The sequence below is a fragment of the Pyxicephalus adspersus genome, chromosome 7, assembly GCF_032062135.1.
Source record: "Pyxicephalus adspersus chromosome 7, UCB_Pads_2.0, whole genome shotgun sequence".
In the NCBI taxonomy this organism is placed as follows: Eukaryota; Metazoa; Chordata; class Amphibia; order Anura; family Pyxicephalidae; genus Pyxicephalus; species Pyxicephalus adspersus.
In genome coordinates this window covers 63,754,853-63,761,698 of record NC_092864.1, presented here as the reverse complement: position 1 = coordinate 63,761,698, position 6,846 = coordinate 63,754,853, and positions in this window count along the sequence as shown.

Sequence of the window (6,846 nt, the reverse complement as noted above, 5' to 3'; positions counted from 1 at the left end):
CTTTTGTACCCATGGTTTGCACATTAAGAATAAGGCAAGCAGCTTTTAGCGGTAGTAGCCATAGACTGGCTTGGCAATGCTGCTAAAACTGCTGATTGTCATGGGGGAAGGGGTCTGGAGACCCCCAGCAATCATCAGCATGGAGTCAGGTTTTCCAATTTCAGACAAAAAAAATGTAAAGTTTATTAAATCTTTATGACAATGTTTAGCCTTATACTTATTGCACTGCAACTTTAGTATGTGAAAGGGTTATTACTGGTGGCACCTTCTTGTCCTGGTTAAGATGGCATGATTAGCAGAGGTGGAGGGCTTCAAAGTAGGAGTCTTTCTTTAGAAGAAAAGGCTTTGATTGATCCAATGTAAGCTGTTTCCAGGGAAGCAGATGCCTTGAACAGACCTCTCCAGTAGCAGAAGAATACAAACCATGTGAGGACTGCAGAGACCAAAGTCTTTTGTTAACTCTTTTTATGCTGGCATCAATGAGAAAGCAATTGTATTCATACCTCATCTCCCCAGTTCTCTTTGACATAAAAAGGACTATAATTAAAATGTCCAACTCTAAATTCAGGGTCTTTGTGTTATCTTCAAAGCAGGTTCATTGGGGAGGGACTGGAATAAAAGTAGAAAGTAAAAAAAAAAAATAAAAAGTTCTGTTCTGCAATAAAGTTAGCTTTGGATATTCTGCTGATGAACGCGCTATAACTCCACTGCACTGATATGTTCCAAATACAGATTTGCCTTGTTTGCGGCTTCTTTTTTATTATAATTGTAACACTTTTAAATTAAACTCCATTTAGCATGTCCATCTCCTTACTGAAAAAAAGCCTGAGACATCAGCATATGGGCTAGCATGACTACAGCTGTCAGAATATGGGCCCCTGGTATTTACATGCTTTAATTTTAAGCAAGCATTTACTCAAATGGGCCTCAAAGGATCAGCAATGTGCAGATCTTCAGCACAATGGGCCTGATTTATTAAAGCTCTCCAAAGCTGGAGAGGATACACTTTCATCGGTGAAGCTGGGAGATTTAGCAAACCTGGAATGGATTTCTTAAAAGCCATTTGCTATATGTTTGATTCTGGGTCGGATGCATTCCAGGTTTGCTGGATTACCCAGCTTCACCGATGAAACTGTATCCTCCCTAGCCTTGGAGGATAAAAATCAGGATTAAATCTGATGCTAAAAGGTGAACCACAGATCCGGCAGGTTGTGTGTCCATTCATTTGTATCAATGAAATGAATAACCCATCAGAATCCTATATTAGAGCCTACACAATTATTTCAGATTATTCTTTTTGGGATAAAGATGTAAAAAACATTAGTGACCAAAATTGTGGAGGAAGAAAGGGTGAGTTTAAAGGAAAGAGTTGCTGGATCACAGGGGTACAAAACGTATTAATTTTCAAAATCTAGTAAGGGGGATTTTTTTTAAATAAAATGTACCTAAATGTTTTTATTATTTTGTATTTTTTTAGTAGTGTCTTAAAGAGTGATTAAAATGATTAATGCTTTCTCAATAAAGTTGCCCCTAAAATTTGAAGGTTAGCTTCAGACTGAATTAATTATCCACATCCTTTATGTATTTTCTAATTAAAACTCACAAAATGCTACTGGATGAAAGAGGAATATACTATATTCGTTTTTGGTATCTCTGCTTCTGCTGTTTGAGCACCCTGATGTTGACTTCCATTGGCCATAGTTCCCATTTTTTAAAGTAAGGAGTATCCACTGGTAGGGACTTACACCAGGCTTCTTCCCTTACTCCTTACTCCTTAGTACTTTAGGATGGCTATATGCATTATAAGAAATATCACAGCCAAATATATCCACTCTTCTAGCATTACCAGTTAATACTTTACGCGGCCATATAACGTGTACAGTACACACAATGGGAAATTACCCAAAAACATAAATTCCTGGTGACTGACTTTTGCACAAATTTGATCTTGTTTCTTTAATTATGTCAAAATGCAAAATTGGTAACATATGTTGTCATAGCCTTCTGAGATTCATTAAAGAAGAAACCCGATTTGTCAGTACAGAAAAACTGTTGCATGAGCTAATGTCACATCCTTATCTGTGTATGAGAAAATACAGACATCACTACAACAAATTAACTCTCTGCAATTAATTTGTATGTTATCATTTCATGGTTTCTAAACAGGAAAAATTTGAATGGGCCTTGGGGAAGAGATTGACTTCCCATTTAACAGAGGTGCTAGCAAAGACTATAAAGAGACAGTGATGGAAGATTTCAGTGTTTCAACAGAGAATGAGCCGAATGAGGCTTCTGTATAAAGCATAAATGGGATGTGTAAAGATTTCTAACAAAGAATCTAAATTAGGTCATTATAAAAACCCGGGGTGATGCCCGGCTCTTTCACTGAGCCGCTCCCCTAAAAGTAAGGCCAGTTTCTACTTGGTATTGCTTTGTCCCTCGATACCTTCACCTCCTCCTTGTCTGCTTGTACTACTAAAATATTGGTACCAGTATCAGCAGTACCAACTGTCATGGTGATAGTCATTGTAGCTACATAAAACTAGAGCACCCAGCCAACACTGTAGCAGCATGTTGAAAAGCTTGTCAGATCATATCTGGATGGTTCCCTAGTCCCAGAAAATCTTTGCCACCCATTTTCTTACTTACACCCTAAAGTGTCCTATGATTTCAGCCTTCTGTTGACTCCTTTTCAGGTAATCTCTGGGTTAACCCTACCACAGTGTTATACAAAGCCTGTTGTATTCAGAGCTCAATAGCTCAAGCTGAAAATAGTTAGTCCTGAATGAGTCCTTGGTGTAACTCGTCACCTATTGGACGTCTCATTCTAAAGTCTGTTTGATATGACCTACGAGAAACTGGGATACTTCTGTTGTACTTTCCAAAAGATATTTTAAAGATGCTTTTGTTCAGATAGTGTAGAACAGGGGTGTCAAACTCTGGCCCACGAGACAAATCTGGCCCCCAACGTCCTTTTTAATGGCCCCCCAAAGAAATCCTAAATATGAACTGCAGCTGGCCGGCCGCTGCATTGAAACAGCACCGCTACTACAATTCCCGGCATCCCTAACCTCTTTAGACCAATGACCTCTCTGCCTATGCATGGCCCCGCATTGGACGGTTTAATAGACACAAGTGATGCCAGGTATTTTAGTAGCGGAGCTATTTTAATGAAGAGGGAGTTCCAGCGGCCGGCCACTCATAAATTTAGCTCCGCATTGGCTGCGTCTGGCATTTCCAGCACTCCGCCTCAGCTGTACTTTCCTTGCTACTCCAAGGCATGGACTTGAATGGTTGGATTTTCATAGAAGAATATTAATATTAATATTGTTAGCCTGTGCAAAAAGGTTACCATTGAAATTTAACTCAGAAGGCTAAAATAGGGAAAGAGGCAATAATTTTTTTCCTAAATAAAATTAATAAAAAACTCTTATGCCTCTTTCTCTATTATATGCTTGTTCCAGTTTGAATGTGAACCAAAACCTCAATGTTTCCATATGAAAAGGTTTTAAATCTAATAAGAAAAAAAAACTTCCTCAATTTTTTCAATAAATTTCAAGGTTGTCTAGGTTTTTAATTTTGGCCGACTGTGTATTTGAGTTTTGTAGAAAAAGGGTTAGACCCCTGACAATTTTATTTTTACAGTGTCCCCACTGGGAATGTTAATCCAGAAGTCCTGGTGGCCATTGTCTATGACAACTCATTTTAGAGTTGTCATAGGAAAAAGAAATGAAAGGAAATCTTCCAGTGGAGACAAATTTTCTGGTGGTGGTTGTTTTCAAATTTCCCCTCACTTGAGATTTCTTCGCTGTTGCATCTATCATTTTCCTTTATAAAGTATATTGATTTGTTTCATCTGCTTGTAATACCAGTCTGTCTTATAGATACCTTTGAGAATGCATGTCCAAAAAATGTCATCTGTAGGTACCTTTTCAACCAATAATATCGGGTTGATATTGATTTTTTAATTTAAATTACCACTAGTTTTGCATATTCTGCCTTTTACTATTTTTTCAACTTTACAGTAGCAGTTTATACTATTGGCTGGGAAGCACTTTGCATTGTTTACTATAACTACACAGCTTTGCCCATTATAGTAAAAATTGGGGAGCACGCCGATTGACTGGTCATTATTTGGTAGTGCTCCCCACTGTATAAGCTACTGCTACACAGATAAATATATTAGTAAAAGGCAGAAAAAGCGAAACTATTTATGTCAATTGCTTTTAGATTGCTCACTACTTTCACCAACGATTCCCCCCATCCCCAGGTTCTGAACTAATCAATCGTTCAAAGAATGGGCATTCCTGATTAATGTCTAATCGATACGTTGGTGAAATATTTGATGCGAATGCCCTAATTTTTATTAGATTGTTAATAAAATGTGATGAATTTAACTATCCATAAAAATATCTGTTAATACACATAACCATGGAGCAGTAGGCATGGTCATTTGGTGACTGCATGCAATGATGGAGTTATCATAGAATTATGTCCATTAACTCAGACATTTATCTAATCATTATTATTATAATAAGCCATTCTGGTTCTCTAAAGTGGTCTTAAGCACTATTTATTTAATTCCTGAATTACTCATTTATCTCAAATAATGCTTAAATGATATTGCATCACTTGCTTTCATGGGGCCATTTATGTCTTTGCTTGCAGTGCAGACTAAATGAAAGATGTGAGCTGTCTATGAATTAGGAGTCATGTTTACTTTTGATGCCTGCAGAGACAATGTCTTCAAGCTAATAAAATATTTGCATACCATACATCCTTATGATTTATTTCTTTACATGCTAAATACAAATTTCTTTTCTTTCCAAATATGAGACGAGTTTGTCAAACATTTTTCTATTCTTTTCCATTTTCAGAAGATTAATTGACTGGCTTAACCTTTAGTAGCTACAAGTAAACAAACAGATTATTATGGAACTATTATGGGACTAATGTAATTAAAGGAAAGTCTAATGTCATTTTAAAAAAAACATTATTTAAATTTACTAATGTATATTTAACTTAACTGAAAACTAAAGTCCCACTTTGAAAATACATTATCGTGCAGGTGGTTTTTGCAGAAAGACACTGACGATGTTTCTTCTCAATATAACTGTTCTTACCTGCCTGTTCACCGCCCAGCTGTGAAATTTTGCTGAGCTAAGCGTGCACAGATCATTAATGATTGCAAGGTCAAAAATGGCCAAAGATCATACAGAGGAAGAAGAAAAGAAGAAATGGCAGCACCCTTCGAAGAAATGGGTATATGAGAGTAGCGCAGGTTTAGTTCTGATTTAAAGTGATTTTTTTTAGATTTTAACAATTTAAAATTATTATATAAAATTATATATATATTATAATTGGACAAAACATTGAGATAACATTGCATAGTGCAGGGGTGTCAAACTCAAATACACAGTGCACCAAAATTAAAAACTGCTGCTGGTCTATAGACGCGAGTGACACCGCTACTACATATCTCGGCATTACTTGCGTCTATAAAACAATATAAGTCCAATGCGGGGCCACGAATAGGCAGGAAGGCCGCTGGTCTACAGACGTGAGTGATGCCGGGAATTGTAGTATTGGTGCTATTTCAATACAGTAGCGGGCCAGCTGCAGTTCATATTTAGGATTCCTTTGGGGGCCAACAAAAAGGACATTGCGGGGCAGATTTGGCTCGCGGGCCAGAGTTTGACGCCCCTGGTATAGTGTATGCCTAGCATACAAGAGACATGGGATAAATCTAGAAAATGTTTAAATGTATAGCTGCTTCTACTAGGAACACTTTAAAATAAACACACAAATCAATTTCTGTTTTAAAAAAGTAAACTAGAAAACATCTACAGAGCAAACATGATTTTGAAAACTACTTGATTCAGATATATAATTATATATGTATTTATTTCTACAATTAACTTTTATTTGTATATATTTTACTAAACAATTAGAATTGCTACTGGTAAATCTAAAGTGTAACATTTGACTGAGCTGATTATGGGTTTTGCCAACTGTATTACACCAATTTTAACTGCTGGCATTTTCAGTGTCCCTGAGGGTTCCCCATTTCCCAATTTGCAACCAAGGAAACAATAGAAACAATCTCTTTTAACAATGAAGTGCAGTGAGGAGTATGAGAGATCTTCACATGGTGCAGGCTAGCAACCAGTGCAGAAAAGACAACACAAACAGTGTGAGCAATGGGCGGCTACCAGAGCACACTACACAAATCCTAAACACTTCTTGAAATCTTTTCTAGCATACAAACTTTGTCTTCTGACCTACATATAAATCATTGGCAAATTCTGGAGATTTTCCGCAGAACTATTAGAAGCAAACTATCAAAATCAGCTGCTAGTTCAAAGCAAAGGAATGTGAGAGTGGTGGGGGCTGCTGGAGTTGGAGGTCTCAGGAAAGGTCGGCCATGAAAGATGTCTACTCTCTCTTTGCTGAGCCGAGGGAATGCCCAGGTGGTCAAAACTACCCAAGAGAGGATAGAAATCCACTATGAACCAGAGGTAAGATGGCTATTAAATATGCTATCTAAAGTTGTATAAGCAGTGAGTATAGTTTGACAATTTACCACTGTTTTTTTTTTACTTTGCACAGTTAGTATTATTATGACACAATATTTATATAGCACCATCATATTATGCAGCACTGTACAAAGTCATGTCACTAGCTGTCCCTCAAAGGGGCTCACAATCTAATGTCTATACCATAGTCACGTCTTTTATATAGTATATTACAGTACAGTCAATTTTGGGGGGAAAGCCAATTAACCTAATGGGATGTGGGAGGAAACCCACGCAGACACGAGGAGAACCTGCAAACTCCATGCAGATA